Raw genomic sequence first — 16,754 nt, 5'->3', positions numbered from 1 at the left:
ACGTGCCGCCGGTCCGTGGAACGTATACCACGCCGGACGATCTCGCCGTTTATCCTGTTCTAAGGCTCTTCCTCGACGATGGCGAACCGTCGACGATCGTCGCGACGATCGCAGAGCACGCGTTTTCACCTCGATGCCGTTTTCACAAGGCGAACTGGATACGTGCCAGTTATCGATTCGCGGGCCGTGATCAACGCCGTAAAGTCGGCGAAGTTATTAAGACACCGTGACAAACGTCGACGCGAGCGAGAGGCGAATGGAACGGTTGGTCCGCGTGCGCTGTACGCGTTTCTCCGCTAACGGGAAGCGATAACGCGCGGTCGCTTGTCGCGAAACGGAGCGTCGCTGTAAAGCGATACGCGTAACGACCGTTCTCGAGACCGGGCATCGGCAAAGTTTTACAGCGACGTCGCGCTCGCGATTATCGTAAAACCGAGCGTATACGATTTCCGCTGCGTTTACGCTGGAAAGAACGACGCGCGGTGTAGGATTTCCGAGAGAGAAAGAAAGCTGCGGGATGCGAGAATCCAACAATGGGAGGCGACAACGGGAGCGAACGGTCGCACCGAAATCAGGGACTCCACGTGCGCGCCACGCTACACACCTTTTCGTGATAGAATTTAATGTTGACGGATCGACGAGGTGGATCGATGTCGGAAGGGTCGTAGGTCAACGCGAAACCCGGTGGCCGCGTAGTCTTTGTCGCCGCGTCGACAGCCACCGGTTCGTACCGGTCTCTCGAGTAAGACGAATCAAGAGCGAGAAAAAGTAAGAGAGAGAGAGAGAGACAGGGCAGGTGTCCTTAGGTGGTTCGCGCGATGACTCGTCATAGGCGTGACCCAACAACGCTGGCTACGACGACGACAACGACGACGAAGACGACGACGACGACGACGACGTTCCATCCTGATCGCGTCATCGTCGTCCACGACGCTCGACTTTTTCTCCTCGCGTAGATAATATCTCGCGACGTTGTTACCGCATGCCGTTCGATACAGAACGGCGAAACGTAGAGAGACCTTCGATTGGAAGCGGAGTTGGTTCGCGGCCACGTGCAGGTGTCTCGCTTCTGGCTTCTCTCGACCGATTCTTCGCGACGAAATCTCTCGTTCGGTGTGTGGATCGCGCGCCCGTACAAGAATCGACCCGTGTATTTACGCAGTTTCGCGGCCGAGAATTTTTCGAGAAGAGATCGGACACAGAGAGAAGGAAGGTTCTCCTAGAGAGTAGAGACGTGTTCTCTCGCGAGAGCGACAGAGAAGCTAGAGACCAGGTAGTAGAGTGGATAGTAGGCAGCCTGGACTGACCAGCGGGTGCTCCGGATCCGACTGGACCGGTTTTGCTTGAATTCCCTAGGAGTTCTAGCCTTCGGGACTCGCGAGAGTGCTCGGAGGATTCTCACTGGCCACTGGTCCGCGCTGGTTGTTGTTGCTGCCGTTGCTGCTGGTCACCGGTCGCTACTGCGACGCGCAAGACCGGACGAGGACCGCTCTTTGGCCAGTTCTGCTCTCTCGCTCGGCTTTTTTCTCCCGCGCGATCGCTCTTTCCTCCGTCTTCGTTTCTTTGGCCGTTTCCCCGGCTGGCTGTTACCCCAGCGGGGAGGAAGTTTCGCGCCGTATCGGCGGACTCGTTCCTCGGTGCTACCTACTACGTTTCAGCGTATCATTTATCATCGGACGAGAACGCGCCTCGTCGCGATCGTTCTCTGCCTCTTTCGCTGCTCGCTCTCCACCGGTCGGCTGCCTCTCTGATGACTTGATACTAGGCCCGTGAACCAGCTTCGCGACACCGATACGACCGTCGCGTACCCACTATCCGCCGATCCGTTCTCGGAAAAAGCCAAGCGACCGAAAGACAGGCCGAGTGGACGAGTCGATGCACCGTTCGTTCCTTGTCCCGCGATCGCGACAACGAGACGCGACGCGACACGACGCGACCGCGGATACACGGCACTCGGATTCTGCGCGATCGAAGATATCGCCGGTCCGTTGCCTACCGCCGCTGGATACCGCATCTACTGCAACTTTAATTATAGCAGTACCCGCGTAATTTGTCTTGTTATCGATTCGAGATTTCGCGACCAGACGGCCCCCTGCTTGCACGTCTGCACGCCGAGCTCGGCCTCGCTGCTTTATCGCGTTTACTTTCCGTCGCGGAATCCCTCGCCGCGCCTCTTCTTCCTTTTCTCCTACCTCGTTTCGCTGGCTCTGCTGCGCTCGCACGACCGCCACCGTTCTAGTTTCTAGCTGGCTATTATGTTTCCCTCCGGAAGGGAATCGCGCCGGTTTTTAGCTCGGCCTCGGCCTCTTTCAGGCCGCATTGGAATCCAGTTTTCGAATCGAGTTCATCCTCCTTGAACGGTCCAGGATGACCGTTGCCCGCAGAGGAGAAGTCGCTAGACACGCCACCGGCCATCCTAACCGTCGCTTTGCATCGCGTCGCCTCGGTTTTGTCTCTAACGGCAGCTCGCACGTACGTACGCACGCACGCACGCACGCACGCACGCACTCGCTCGCTCACGCACGCGGACGAGGATTAAGTTCGCTCGGAGGGTTGACGAATTCGCTGGTCGATCAACGTCGTCCAACCGGCGACGCTCGTTGACTCGAACGAGTCGAGCACCGACCGCCTGCTCCGATCGCTCTGGGCTGTGGGAGAGAAGATTTTTCATCTTCTCGTGGTGGAGGCGCTGCTGATTCTTTTATTTACGACGGGTTCTTCGTCGCGGCCATTTAAATTAATAACGTCGCGTTTCCCTCGACCGCGAAGATTAATAGCTCCCGTGGCCCGTAACGGAAATACGAGCGAATTGCGGAGAGCTGATTTCCCGAGTCGGGAAACACCGTACAACGAGTCCTTGTTTACACTGCGTGCAGCTAACGCGCGAAAATTCCGGACTACACTGTGAAACGCAGTTTCGGCTCGCTTTTATTTACGTCTTTCGTTCTTTCGTTCGTTCGTTCGACGTTTACGTTGGCGTTTCGTTGGTTTGTCCGTTTGCATAACGTCCTCGAGATTGTTTGAACGCGATCGAAAGTTCCGGAATATTATTATGAAAATGAGCTGGCAGTTACGCTCTCGAACGTCTTTCTCGCGCAGCACGGATGCAGATTAATGCAGGCGAGCGTTCATTATCGGGTCGGCCACTTAGCGTCGCTAATGTCCTAATAATTCCGATCGTGGCTATTATCCAACCACGGGAAACCTAACGTGTAATCGATCGGATTACGTTAATTGCACGTCGGTTGTGTCGCGACGGTGGGAGGACCGTCACCGAGCGGTTGCAGCGGCTGCTTCGGGGAAAACTGGTAATCGAGGCAAGACGGATTAGAGCAGCTAACTCTTTCCGTAATTTCGCGGGGGAGGGGCGCGCGGTGCTGCTCGTTACCGTTCGATAGCACGATAGAAATCATCAGTCACGGCAAGAAACGTCGTTAGCGCGGCATTAAACGCGGTTTCTTATCGTATCACGTATCTCGAGAGAAATACAATCGCGTACGACCCTGAGATCCCCTCGGATGCGAATAAATCGAAGGAAAAAATGCGCGCAACTGATTCGTTAATCCGTATCGCGTCATCGAGAAGACACAGCGCGAGTTGGTCCGTGGTTGGTTGGAAATTTTTGTGGCCGAGGTTCTCCGGATCCGGGAATTCCATCGAGGCCCAACTATGTAACGAGTGAACACGCATAATGATATTAATCAAGGCGGCGCGTTCGGCTTCCTTAAAATTGCCGGCAGGCTCAATTTCTCACTTAAAATCTAATTAGAGCTCGGCGGAGTTCTCGGGCTGCCGTGGGCCAGTCCAGAGAGAGAGAGAGAGAGAGAGAGAGAGAGAGAGAGAGAGAGAGAGAAAGAGAGGGAGAGAGAGATCATCGGCAGGATGGGCATGCCGAAGGGTGACCGGTCGGGAAAGGGGTGGGCTGCGTTCGAGCGGGTAGAGGGGGGAGCATGGGCCGAAAGTGGCCCCGCGACTTCAACCTCGACAAGCCACAACACCGACAGCCCACGGAGCCCAAGCTAAGGCACCACTTTACCAAATTGCAGTTTCCTGCCTCGTGGATCGTCGTCGATCGTCGATCGTCCCGTGGATCCCTCCTGTGGACCGAGTATCATCGCGGTCGTCCTCCGGGATTCGATTTTCGACGGTCCTCGCGGCACTTGGAACCTGCGGAACGAGCGGTCCGCCGATTGCTCGCGATCCAGACCCTCGGACCGCCCTCATTCTCTTCGGATTCGAGGTAAGACAGCTGTTTCTCTTATTCTACGCGCAGTTCGGTTGCCATCGGCCTTTAGAGAAAGACCGTATTGCAGAAAAAGGAAGCGGGATCGTGGACGCGAAGAAGGTCGTACACGGGGGATGCGGATGGAAGCGAGCGTTCTCGAAGCCGTGCCGCGGGGGGATTTACGATTGGAAGGCGAAGGGTAATCGGCAGTCGCGGGATCGTGGATCAACTCGTTGCGATTCGTTAATTATTACCATCGAGTCGACTAGAACGAGTCCGTGTACGAGCGACCCGGTACAGGGATGGGGGTGGGTGGACGCGGAGAGGACAGGTCGGCCGCGAGGGGGGCCGCGATGCAGAGGAGCAAAAAAGACGGTCGATCGTTAGCAAGGTACAAATTTCGCCATTTGCCGCAATAAACCTTCGAACCCGCTTGTAACTTCTTCTTATGGGAGGCATGAGTAATCGCCTTGTTAGCCCTTATGGCCTATAGCGCTCATACGCTCGCTCCCTTGTCCATGGGAGGGACAACAGCAACGGCAACAACAACAACAACAACAACAACATCAGCATCGGCATCAACATCAACAACAACGATGGCAACGGCAACAACGGCCGACATGCACGCACAACGATTGTAAAAAAACGAACAGACGGGGGGAGAAACTGCGACGTACCGCTGAGAGAGAAAGCAAGACGAGAGGAAACGATAGGGGTATGAAACGCAAAACACACGCGATATATATACCCCATCGACACCGGAGACTGTGTAACGAGCGACGCAAAGGATCCGCCGATCCTCAGGTAGTAGAGAAATCGAGAAGGAGCGAACCGGAGAATCAGGGGAGATCGGAGGAAGCAAGTCCAAGGCATTTGCGTTGTAACCGAGAAACGAGCAAAAAACGAACGCGCGCCAACCACGCGGACAGGAACCGGGAAAGAGAGAAAGAGAGAGAGAGAGCGAGAGAGAGAGATAGAGAGAGAAGGAGAGAATAGAGAAACAGAGGTGGCAGGGGTGGTAGCGAACCGAGGAATCCTTTCGTATTTTCGCGTTTCTTTCCTCCTCTCGCTCGTTCTGCGCCAAATTTAATTACCTCGCGCGCCACTCGACTCTCTACCACTTAATTAGTGACCTATAAATTAAAATATTCTCTCGACGCCGGAGAAATTCTCGCGAGCTACGAAAAGCAACGGCGCAGTAAGAATCGATCGCGTCGAATCGTAACGAAGATCCTTTTACCGAGCGCCGATCGTCTTTTATCCACGCGAACCGTTCTGCCTTCTCGTCGGATGTCTCGTCGTCGACGTACGTCGGTATCTCGCGAAATTTCAATTGGATGGCGGAAAACACCGATGTCGAAATCGGCTGACGTTTCTCTTCTTCCTCGAACGTCTCCCACACCCGGCACCTCCGACACGAAGATACGCGGCAGAGGCGCGGATACGTGGACACGCGTGTGCGTATCCTTGCCTCCGAGTCGCGTGGCCCCATATCTTCAGAAGTAGCCAGGGGGGGTCCGGCGAAGGACAGCGAATGGGGACTAACACTGTTTTATCGTGTAGCCAATTAATAACGTTTCCCTGGCCTCCTCCTCCGTCCCTTTCCTCCTCGCCAGCTTTCGCTGGGAAGAAGAGATCTCTGCTTAAAGATACCCGGGGACCGTTCGGGACCCCCGGAAGGCTATCTCAGACTCGTAGCTGGCCAACTCTGTGCCCCGCACACGCTTACTCTTTACTTACTATTCGCGTATCGTCTACCTGGAAGCCCCGTATCCTCGGACGCGAGCGACGACGGTCAAATTTCGGAAAAATGTTTACGGATGATGACATTAAGAGGATTTTGCTTGTGATGTTGCAGCTTACAGATTTGTCTCGTAGCGTGCTGCTGCAAGCGATCGTTCCAGAGTCCTGTCGCAGCCAGGCGCATCGTGTCAGTGTGGAAATGCATAATTATATAGAATTACGGTATAAGTTGTGTTAAATCAATGTTAATCGCTGTAGCGAAGTGGGGTATTACAATAAATACATTATTTTATGTAAAATGTCTTTTGTTCGTTTAACCATCTAGGATGCGTGTGTGCGAATGTACGACGAACCTCGTCTACGCGTTCTCGGCCAGCTGCCGGTCATGCGATTAATCGTCTCGAGTCTTTAAAATATGCACGAGACGGACAGTGATCGATTATTGTAAAAAATTACTCAAAAACCAGTATTACTCGAAAGTTTGTTTTATTGATAAATAATAGAATATCTCTTATTCTTCGTAGTAGGATCTGCCATTTTCATTTCATTCGTTTCGTTCATTTAACGTCATCATCGAGCATTATGCCTGTATTGTCAATGAAAAATCCCACGTCAATATATTATGAAACAGGTCTTTCATATTTGCATTCCTTCTCCTCTTATTTTCTCGAAATCTTTCAATATCCTTATGCCTTGCTTCGACGGTCAGTTCGATAGGAAATAAGAACGGACCTTACAATTTTGACATCGTCGATTATAATACTTTACGTACAGTTTGAGATCACGAAATGCCATACATAATGTTCTACGTGTAATTCTGCTGTATCGTAAGTACATTTTTCAAATTCTTCCGCATTTATTCTATGGACACTTGATACATCGCTGGTCGAAAAATAGCGGAACTATAATTTAAATTTTTGTCGACAAGCATGTTTACGACTTCCAGTCCACAGAACCGACTAACTCAACTACCATACCAACAAAGTACTTCGTATGCAACAGAGAAAGATTCATCGCACAAATTGCACCTGCCATCTAAATAATTCTTCCATCGTTAATGAAACGCTTCGAAGCCAGATTTTCTGTTTTTTAAACGATTTCATTTATAAATTAATTCGCAAATTATAATATTCACCTTAATTAATTTTCTTCCTTGTTTTTGTTCCGTTTTTTTTTTTTTTTTTACGAATATCGGTCACTGGGCGACGAGACGCAAACGCGTTACGATTACGAGGCGACGTGGTAGTCGTAATCGGCGGAAAGAGAGCCACTTTCGGAGCTTACGACGCGAACTTACGCTCTGCACGAAGAAGCTCGATCCTTTGGTATTTTTTCTAGGGTCGTTGGGCGCGTACCGAGGGAAAGAATAGCTCGTAAAGAGCGGCTGCAAAGGTCGGCATCTGCGATGCGCAATTAACGAAAGGGTTTTCGCCCGGCGTCCGCCTCGTTCCTCCGACGCGCGCGAGATACCTTCTCCGGCACAGCCGCCGCGCTCGTTGACAAGCCGTTTGATTTACAACGAGCTTTTATTTTTTAATCTCGGCCCAACTGTCACCCTTCCCTCGCTTTTGTTCGTTTCGCGCTTCTTCCGTCGCTCTCGCAGCTTTCCGCCCAAGGCGGATTATCGTGTTCGATTCTCCGCTCGAAAAGCAAACCCGCTGGAAAATAGAAAAGTTGCGAAGAAATGGCGCGCGGAAGGATCGTGTCGCGAAGCTCGAAACACGCCGGGTTCTCGCTTAACTCGGGATTTGGGACTCGAGGGTACTTAACCCTCGGGATGGGTTACGAAATGACTTTATGGCAGATCAGAGGCACGGCTCGGATTGCATAAGGGGGTGCGCGCTGCGGTTGCTCCGCGTCCAAGGATCGTTTCGACCGTCTGACAACGAGCAGACGGACCCTCGAGAATTTCGCAAATGGAATCCTGATTGCGCGTACGCGCGACGTCGGTTATCCTTTCGTCGGTCGGTCGATCGTCGTTTCAACGAACGCGGCCGCGTACCCTTCTGCTCGCGAGTAATTCACGGACACGAGGGAAAACGGTAAGAGGAAGGGAGGGAGAGGGCGAAAGTGCAAGCTCGGCGGATTCCAAAGACGACGGTTAAAGGAGCATCTGGGTAGGCGACGAAACTCGTTCGGCCGTTCGACGAGGCAATTTCGCGTGACGATCGACGCGCGCGAGAAACCCCGAGTTTGAGCACCTCTTTGTAATTTTACGTTGCCGTGGGGTGGCTAAAGCTGACGCAGTGGGGTAGGTGGTCGAGGTATGCCCAGTAGCCAATTCCCGACTCTGGCCTCGACTCGCCGGGTCCATTCATCGCCGAGCACTACGTGACCGGTTTACCAATCCAGCTCTTCCTACACCAACACCGACGCCCCTGTCCCGTCTCTACCTTTCGCCTGCCACCGCGTCGTCGTCGGCCCGCGCTACCTTCGCACACGTCTACGTGTATCTGCCAGACAACCCTCCGAGTCATATCGACCGACCAGCTCGCCGTGCTTCGAATTCCCCTCGCGCGCGATACCGAACTTGTCTCGTCCACCGTATCCCGAACGTTTCCTTCCCTCGACTTTTCGATTCTTCGCCGAGCTTCGTTCGGTGAACACGCGGTCACGAGGTTCCTCGCGAAACCTCGTAAACGCGTTCGACGATCGACGCCTACGCGAACCTTCGTTAGAAGTTGGAAGAGCGCGCGTGAGCTCGCAGGGGGCGTCGCTCGTGGCGCGTACACGACCACGACCACGGTACCAGGAGGAAAAGGAATAGAAGAAGAAGGTGGAGAAGCAGGAGGGCAGGCTCGATCGGCTCGGTTTCCACGCGATGATGACATGTTAATGTATGGATACGTAGTACGTAAGAGCGTGTCTGGATGGATGGAGGGCAGGTGAGGAGGAGCAGAGGCGAGAAGGGCACGGTGGTGGCAAGCACGAGCCAAAGGAGGACCCCCTTTCCTGCCGGATGAGTTTCTTTCGGTTCAAAACGAACGGGTCCTCGGCCCCGACATCCCGAGTCATTGTCGCCCTGCCTTCTTCATCTGCATACAATGCCGGAGACATCCGCGGCTCGAACCATCCCCCCTGCCGGCCCCCGCGCCCCGGACCGCCCTCTGTCTCCCCCGACGTCTCGACGACCCAACGTATCATCGGAATATCGTTAATATGCCCGCCCATCGAAATTACCGAACGCGCGACCTAACCGAGAGCCAAGGAGAGGCGTCGAAGCCTCTCGTAGCACGCGCCGAGACCTACGAGTTTGCTTACGAATACTTTCGGTCAAAGTTTTCGTTCGCGCCGGCCCTTTCCACCGACAGCTCCAACGATCGCGTTCCTTCGTCACGAATGCAGAAAGAGGAGCGACGGGACGCGACGCGACGCGCGCCAACTGTTTGGGAAATTGGAAAATCCGGACGTCGAACCGAGGGGAAAGAAGAATCCTCGATTAAGAGCAGAAGGTCGAGCTCGTAACAGTTAGTCGTGTGCCCCCTTTCGAACCGAATAGCGGCAACAGTTGCGGTTTATGAAATTACATCCACCCTGATGCTCGAGACACCGCGTCGCTACGCCACGCTTCTCTCCGCGGCAAGCTTCGAGCGAGTTCTCGCGTGACGAGACTTCTCTTGCTCGTGCAACGCGCGAATCGTGGTCACGGTGGCCGATATTCGTGCGGCGACGAGGCAAAGCGGTGCTGGAAATTAAGTAGAACGGCAGTTTTGCAAACGTGAGATTTCGGAAGGGTGTCCCTTGCCGTATTTGTCGCGAGTGCCGCGCGGCACAGGCACGATTTATATTTGGGGTCGAGCGTGGAACGCGTTTCTCGGCCACGCTCTATAATATCCAGCACGAGTGTAGCCATCTTTATCTCCGCTATTAACCCCCGGCAAGTAATTAAATTAAATGATCCACGGTCCCTCGATCATCCGGCTTCTAAGTGCCTATTTATTCCGACACCCTTCGAACGTTGCGCGATCTTCCATCGCCGCGAACGTTGCGTGAATTCCGAATCGCGTCCCTTCGAATTTCTCCAGCCTCCCCCCCGTCGATGACGATCGACGCCGAAACGCGTAATTGCCGTTCGTACGTACTTGCCTCGGAGAAATTCAGTCGCCGAAGACGAGCGAGGTGGAAAACGCGTTCCGTGAAAGCGGTGTCTCGGTGCAGCTGGTTCGAGATCGTCGAACGACGTATGCGAATAGCGAGGCGAAGGGGGGCCCTTCCGGGGCCGATCGAGCTTTCTCGAGTACCAACGCGTAGAAAGAAATCGGTGGGTTGGCACCGAGGGGTCTGCCGCGAACCTCGCACGCGTTATAGCGTAGAGCGTAGAGGGTCGAACGGCGTTGCTGGCTAGCTCCCGAGGGAGCTGCGTTCCATTTTGCATAAATCGCGAGACACCCCGCCGTAGCGAAACCTCGGGGAGTTGGCGGAATAGCTCGAATCCGCCGGCACGGCGATCACGAAGGGATGAAAGTGCCTGAGCCAACCGATATTTCGCTCCCTTTTTCTCCGCAGTCGCAGAGACGCGAAGCTACTCGACGCGGTCAGACTTTCTCGACGATTCACCGAATGCCAAAATAGTGGACGCCGAGGTTCGACCGAGCGGACACGACATTTCGCGGAAGTTTAACCCTCTTTCGCGGGTCCGTTTAATTCTGACGGCCACGGAGCAGTATCGTTTTATAGTCGGTGCACGGTAACTCAGAGACTGCAGGATGGCACAGGGGATGCGAGATCCCTCGTATTCGCGATATGCGACGAATCTCGTTCGAATCTCGCTCAAAACGAAACGAAACGAAACGAAAGGATGGTTGTCGATGCAGTTAACGATTACGAGTTTCGCGGTTCGTCACACGGAGACGTTCGACCTTCGAATCGCAGATTCGCGACAGCATCGAATACACGGCAACTGGTAAGCGTGGAAAAAAGTGAAACGCATTTGGCTGCGTCGCGTTCCAACTGTCTGGCGTTCGTTAGTCGCAAATCCCCGAGCCGGGAGGTAGGTTTTTTTCGAAAGGATCCGCACAGTCATTAGCGGGAACAGTCGTTCGGCGACGCGATCCAACGATCGATCGATCGAAGGCGATCACGATTGATCGCCCGATAAGGCTCGTCCCGTGGAACCGGTAACGCGCGGTATCCTTAGACGTACTTTGGGTAAAACGGTAATCGAGCAGCTGCGACCGGTTGCATCACTTTCGCATCGGATTTAAGTCGAGTCTTAAACCTTGGCTTAGCGTCTCGATACGTCGCTTCGTTCGATGGGAAAGTTTGGCCGGGTTTAAATATCCAGAACGCTTCCCCTGACCGGCACTTTTTCGCCTGCTTATCCCGTTTTTATCGCGTGATTCTCTAAGCGCGAGTCGCGACAGATCGTACTTAATCGTCGTCGTCGTCGTCGTCGTCGTCGTCGTCGAACGTACGCGAGCAAAAAGGTCGAAGCAGTCGGTCGAATCGAAGAGAAACAGAAAGGTCGAAGAGAAGCGGTCGGATGGCAGAACAAGACAGGCTTACGCAAGTCCCATACCTGTAAGTTAAGATTAACCTTGCTTAGCGGCATGGAGCGTGGAGAGAAGTACGGGGACTGTCGAGACCCGGGCCGGTTAACGAACGAGGACGTTTGACGGGATTAATTTATGTCCAGTTTGGTAACCGAACGAACAGATACGAGCGTCCATATCAGGAGAGAAGACGCAAGAGAAAGGGGAGGGACGATTTTCAAGTCGTGCGTACGAGTATCGTGGAGAGTTCGTGTTCGATCAGAGACTTTGGTTTTAGGGAATAACGTTGGTCTCTTGCCACACATCTTTTCCTCCGATCTTGCACGTTTCTTTAACCCGTAATCCTATCTCGAGGATTATACGATGTATAAACGACGATCGTCTTGCCAAACCGACCACGTCCATTTACCTTCGACTTTCGCTCGAGGTGACGAGAAAATTCGCATCTCGTCTATCGTCGACGTAGGATTCGCCTCGAGTGAGTCGACTATGATGCTACCGCGAGTTCCAGCGCCTCGCGACTAATCCGCGACAGCTTTAACCCTCGTCGGCGAAAGGAGAGTCCTAGGGGAGACCCAGGGCGACGCTTCGAACGCTTTGAACGAGTCGGCGGAATTCGGCTGGAGCAGCTATCCCTTGCGTAGAACGGCCTACGACTTTTCTCGAGCGACACACACCCGGCAAAGGAACGGCTTAGTTGACGGACCGTCTACTAATCGCGCGTTGAACATAGGTCGATGCAATGTCCGAGAATAGAACGGTTTTTTTCAGCGGGATGTCAAACGATCGAAAGATCGAACGATTTAATCGAGAGGGGGCAAGACACGCGCATTTGTCCAGCGTATGGTGCGCGCGACCGTTCGCCTAACGGTAAGCGCGTTATTGGCAAAGGTTTGCTCCTGTCGCGCGGCGCTTATACTTAGATGGTTTATAAATCGCGTGGCGATAGTATCGGCGCGACGATAATAAAGGCCCGGTCTCGGGCCATTGCGCACCGGTTGCCCGCTACAACGATCTCTCGTGCTACGTAGCACGCTGACAGCGGCTCGCTCCCGAATCGAGCAGCCGCGTCCTCGATCGCTCGTCTCGCTTTGCCTCGCCTTGCCACGCCGCCGAACGAGAATCGCGGCGAGTCGGCCCGATGAAAAATTTCTTTTAAATCGTCCGTCTAATTGCGATTTGACGAGCTCGGTCTGGTTAGCCGGAGGCTTCCGTGTCAGCGATATGGTCGCGCGTTGTTTCAAGGCCCATCAGCGGCATGATCGATGATCCACGAGCAGCGAGCAACTTGCCAAATTTCACGGTGAAGCTTAACGAGAGTTCGCGGAGCGGCCGAACCAGTCCCGAGCTGGGCGTACAGGCAACGCCGAGCGAGCAAACAAAATTTCGACGGTTATCGAGCAAGTCGTGATCCTTTTTATTTGCGCGCGTTTGATCCTCCACTACCATTCTCCTTGAATCGAGCTTGTCCCCCGGAAGAAAAGAGAAAGGAAGAGAGACGGCTCGTTAAAGTCGCTAGTCCGATTTATTTATCGCGAGAGGAAAGGTGGCTTAGCGGGGATCGGTTCGAAGGTTGGTTCATTGAGCGGCGGCCGGTGTCTGGATCGGCGAGTGATTGATAGTGATTTGGCAGATAGCGATCGAAGAACGCAGAGAGGTGTGCACCTGACGGTGCGCGCGAGACGAAAAGAGAGAAGGAAGATCGGGTCGGATCGACTGGATCGGCCGGATCGGTACGGCGTGGCTCGGCCCGGCTCGGTTCGACTCGCTTCGATTCGAACGTAGCCCGAGAGACTAACTAAAAAAGAGAGAGAGAGAGAGAGATTGAGAGCGAGAGAGAGATTGAGAGCGAGAGAGCGAGGGGGGCAAGAGCTAAGACGATCCAACAGACGAAGGTGGCTTCTGCGTGCTTCGAAAACCCGTGGAACCTATTATCCGAGGTAGGCAGCGGCTATCGGCGAGGAGCATCTTTCCGTGTGGGTGTCCGAATACCCTTAAGACCCCATAAGTCGAGTGCCACCCTGCCGAGAAAACCGCCCCCGCGAACTGTTCGCTAGACACCTCCTTAGACACCCTTTCAATTTCCTATATGCCCGATAATCATCTATTCGTCCGGATCTCACCGCGGGTGGAACCTCCTCTATCTCTTCCTGCCTTTCTTTCTTTCTTTCTTTTTACGTTTCTCCCCGTCCTCCTCCTTTCTTTCGTTCTTCTTTCGTTCCTTCTTCCTTCTCGATTGTTCGACGTCTTTCGCTCTCGAGGTTGGCCTATCCTGGCTTTTCTCCAGGGTATCGAGGACATCTTTGCCGGACATAATTGGAAGTATCGAGATTAAGGCGGTCGATAGCCGAAACGAGAATATTAGAGCCACTCCGAGCTCGATAAATTACGACGGTGACGTCGGAGAAGTGGTCCGGCCGGAAATCGACGGTGAAATCGCGCCACCCCGGAAATCGTCTCGAAAATTTCTCGCAACGCTCCTCCCGATGGTCACCCCTGTTGGCGTCGAAGGAAGCCAGCTCGACGTCCGTGACAAAGCATTGTTTCCCTCGCGCGGCTCGTAATCTATAGCCTTTAAATTTTCTAAAGTACTCAATCACCCGGCGTATTTTTATGCAAACGTCGTCTCACGAGGATCCCCGGACCTTAGCGAGGCGTCACAATAAAGCCATGACGTATGAATCTACCGGCGACATAAACTTGGCGCGCATATTATTAACCGCTATTTCACGAGACTCGCGTCAGGACCGCTTACCTGAGACCCGTCAACCTACCGTCCCGACGCGTTGCCACCACCACGGAAGAAACACCGCTGTTGCTGCCCTTTTCTGCTGCTCGGGCCCAGCCGTTCCTAGCTATTTTTCGCGGAACGAAGTTTAACAGGATGTTTTTCGAAAATTAAACGACCAATTGGCATCGCCGGTGCGAGACTAGGTACGCGGCCGCGTGTCCCTGAAACGGTGGTGTTCGTTGATATACGAATATCGGCGAGGGAAGAGAGACGCGAGCTCGTATAATTCGAAGTGCGCCGGGGGCCATGAAAACGCACGGCGTGTAAACTGTCCAATAAGTAAGGGACCGAACACGAGGGCCGCCCGTACCCGTTCGCTTCTTGTAGTTTGCGCCGTACGCTGCTGCCTGCGTTTCATAACGTACGGCATACGTATCGAAGAGGGAGGGCCGAGGGCCTAGGGATGCCACCGCCGCTATAAAGAATATCCGAGAGACGGAGAATAAAAGCGGCTTGACTTATTTGAACCACCACGACGGAAGGAGAAAGAAACGGAGACGGGGCCCTGGACGTCGAGGGGCAGAGAGACGCAATTGGGTAAAGACAGAGGAGAGGGTCAGGGACCGAGATGGAAGACGGGAAGGAAGAATCGAGGGGGAGTGAGGCCCCGGTCTAACCGGCCGCGAGACCTCGTGCAGCAACGAGGACCAACAGCCGCAGAAGCGGTTGCCGAATACTGCTATATCGTTCGACCTCTGCGATCCGAGCACGCGTGCCCACACACGTCGGTCTTCGCCTATCGACCAACCGATTCGCGAATCCTCCGTCTCCGACATCTCGATACCAGACGTAAGTAGGTTGAAAGCATAAGTCGGTCGGCGATAAGGCTCGTCGTCGTATCTACCGTTTCGATTTTTATACGCCGGTATGTCGCTGCCGGTATCCAACGAGCGGAACAAAAGGTCGGGCGCGTTAATTGCAGAGAGCGGATAGAGTAGCTACGATAGAGGCGTATGTTGGCCGACGTTCGAGAACGCGATGTAGGGAACCGGATAGGTGGCAACGCGCGTGGACGTACGGTGAGACGCGATGAAAGGAGCAGGGCCACTAAGTGACGGTAATTATCGTAAAAACAGTGATTTTTCGCAGCACAGCGGTCGACTATTTATAGAGGCCGACTCACGTCGATCGTCGCCTATGCGACGTTTGTATTCGCAACCTCGTACCTCGTACACGCATTCACGCACACCGCCGCGTCGAAAGATCGCCGAACAGGAATTCCTTCTATCGGCGAAAAAGTATCCTCGTCGTTGGCCGTTTGGACATTTTCTTTCGGTCGACGATCGTTCCACGCCTATTTCGACCGGCTTTCTCCGACCTCGCCGCGTTCGCGATCTTTCACTACCGACGCAACGCCACCGCTGCGTCGCGCTACTTACTTACACACTTTGGTCTTTAACGAGTTGCGCAACGTCTGTTTGGTAGATGTCAAGACGCTCGTATCGTTCGGCCGCAGCGCTAAATCTTCTCGCGGGTACAGAAAGTCGGAAAGTACGGCGCGATAAGGATACGGTCGCGTTGCTTAGATCCGATAATTTTCTGTTCGCAGGACATCTGGAGTCCCGGCGATGGACTAAAGGGAGAGACGAAGGAAAAGAGAGAGAGAGAGAAAGAGAGAGAGAGAGCGTAGCGGAGACTGAAGAGCGACCTTACGCGACGCTACGAGACACAGCGAATCCTTTCAGAAGCGGCTATGTTTATCGACGTAATATTTGCTCGTACGTCCGCGTGGAATGAAGCGTACACGCAGCGGTGAAATTTGTTTAATTTGTCGAGTGATAATTTAATATAATTTTTTGCGCAAACGTCGCGCAACTGCGCGACCTGTTCAGGACACGGTCCAAACGACCACGGCGAATCGCGATACGAGATTTCGTGGCGATCGGCTGATCGATGCGACGCGTCCTCTTCACCCTTTCGATCCTTCTTCGCACTTTTATTTTCGCCACGTTTATCGTAACGGCGATTCTATGGAAAACAAAAGAAAAAACTTGTACCTTAAAGTGTCTGTGTAAAATTGTTTCTTTCAAATATATACTTGTAACAACGTTGCTTCGTGTTTGTTTTATTTTTCAATTACAACGACCAACCGACCCGTCATCTTTCGAACAAACGATGGATCGACCAAAGATCGATTCGACTTTGCTTCTCGAAGAGATTAACCTCGGATCGTAAATACTGGTTGTCAGAGTCCGGAATCCTGGCGGAATGCGTGCTGTTCCAGCCTCGTTATCCGCGCAACGTTTCATGCCCCGTCAAACCGTGGAAAGACGTCGACGACGCCTTGGTACGTCACCGTGTAAAAATCGGCAGCTCGTTTTCGAGCTCGAGTTCCATGTACCACGAGGTCGCTGGAGCTCGTCGAATCGAAGCGTTTGCAGAGTGAACGCGTTTCGATTAATTTCGTCTATTAAGGGACGATCGGAGCGAACGATTATAGCTCGGTGGTGGCAAACGGGAAGAACGGAAACGCGTAGCGTTCCAATAATTTCATTAGACCTGG

At 53.5% G+C, this 16,754-nt stretch overlaps 1 protein-coding gene across 4 annotated transcripts in view; it reads left to right on the top strand.

The window, feature by feature from the left end:
- The window catches only part of LOC132909082 (POU domain protein CF1A), a 36,713-nt gene extending 20,411 nt beyond the window's left edge, over positions 1-16,302 (top strand). Inside the window, exons 2-3 of one of the 4 annotated variants that reach the window (XM_060963668.1) lie at positions 4,047-4,240; positions 15,801-16,302. The gene's annotated coding sequence lies outside the window, so the exon portion shown is untranslated. Of the gene's footprint in view, positions 1-4,046; positions 4,241-6,083; positions 6,268-15,800 lie in introns of those variants that run through there. The other 3 variants (XM_060963667.1, XM_060963671.1, XM_060963669.1) reach the window with 3 other exon arrangements.
- Positions 16,303-16,754: the final 452 nt, after the last annotated feature.

Source organism: Bombus pascuorum, chromosome 7 (assembly GCF_905332965.1).
Source record: "Bombus pascuorum chromosome 7, iyBomPasc1.1, whole genome shotgun sequence".
NCBI classification, from domain to species: domain Eukaryota; kingdom Metazoa; phylum Arthropoda; class Insecta; order Hymenoptera; family Apidae; genus Bombus; species Bombus pascuorum.
The sequence above is the reverse complement of the archived record's forward strand: the minus strand, read 5'-3'. Positions and strand labels throughout refer to the sequence as shown.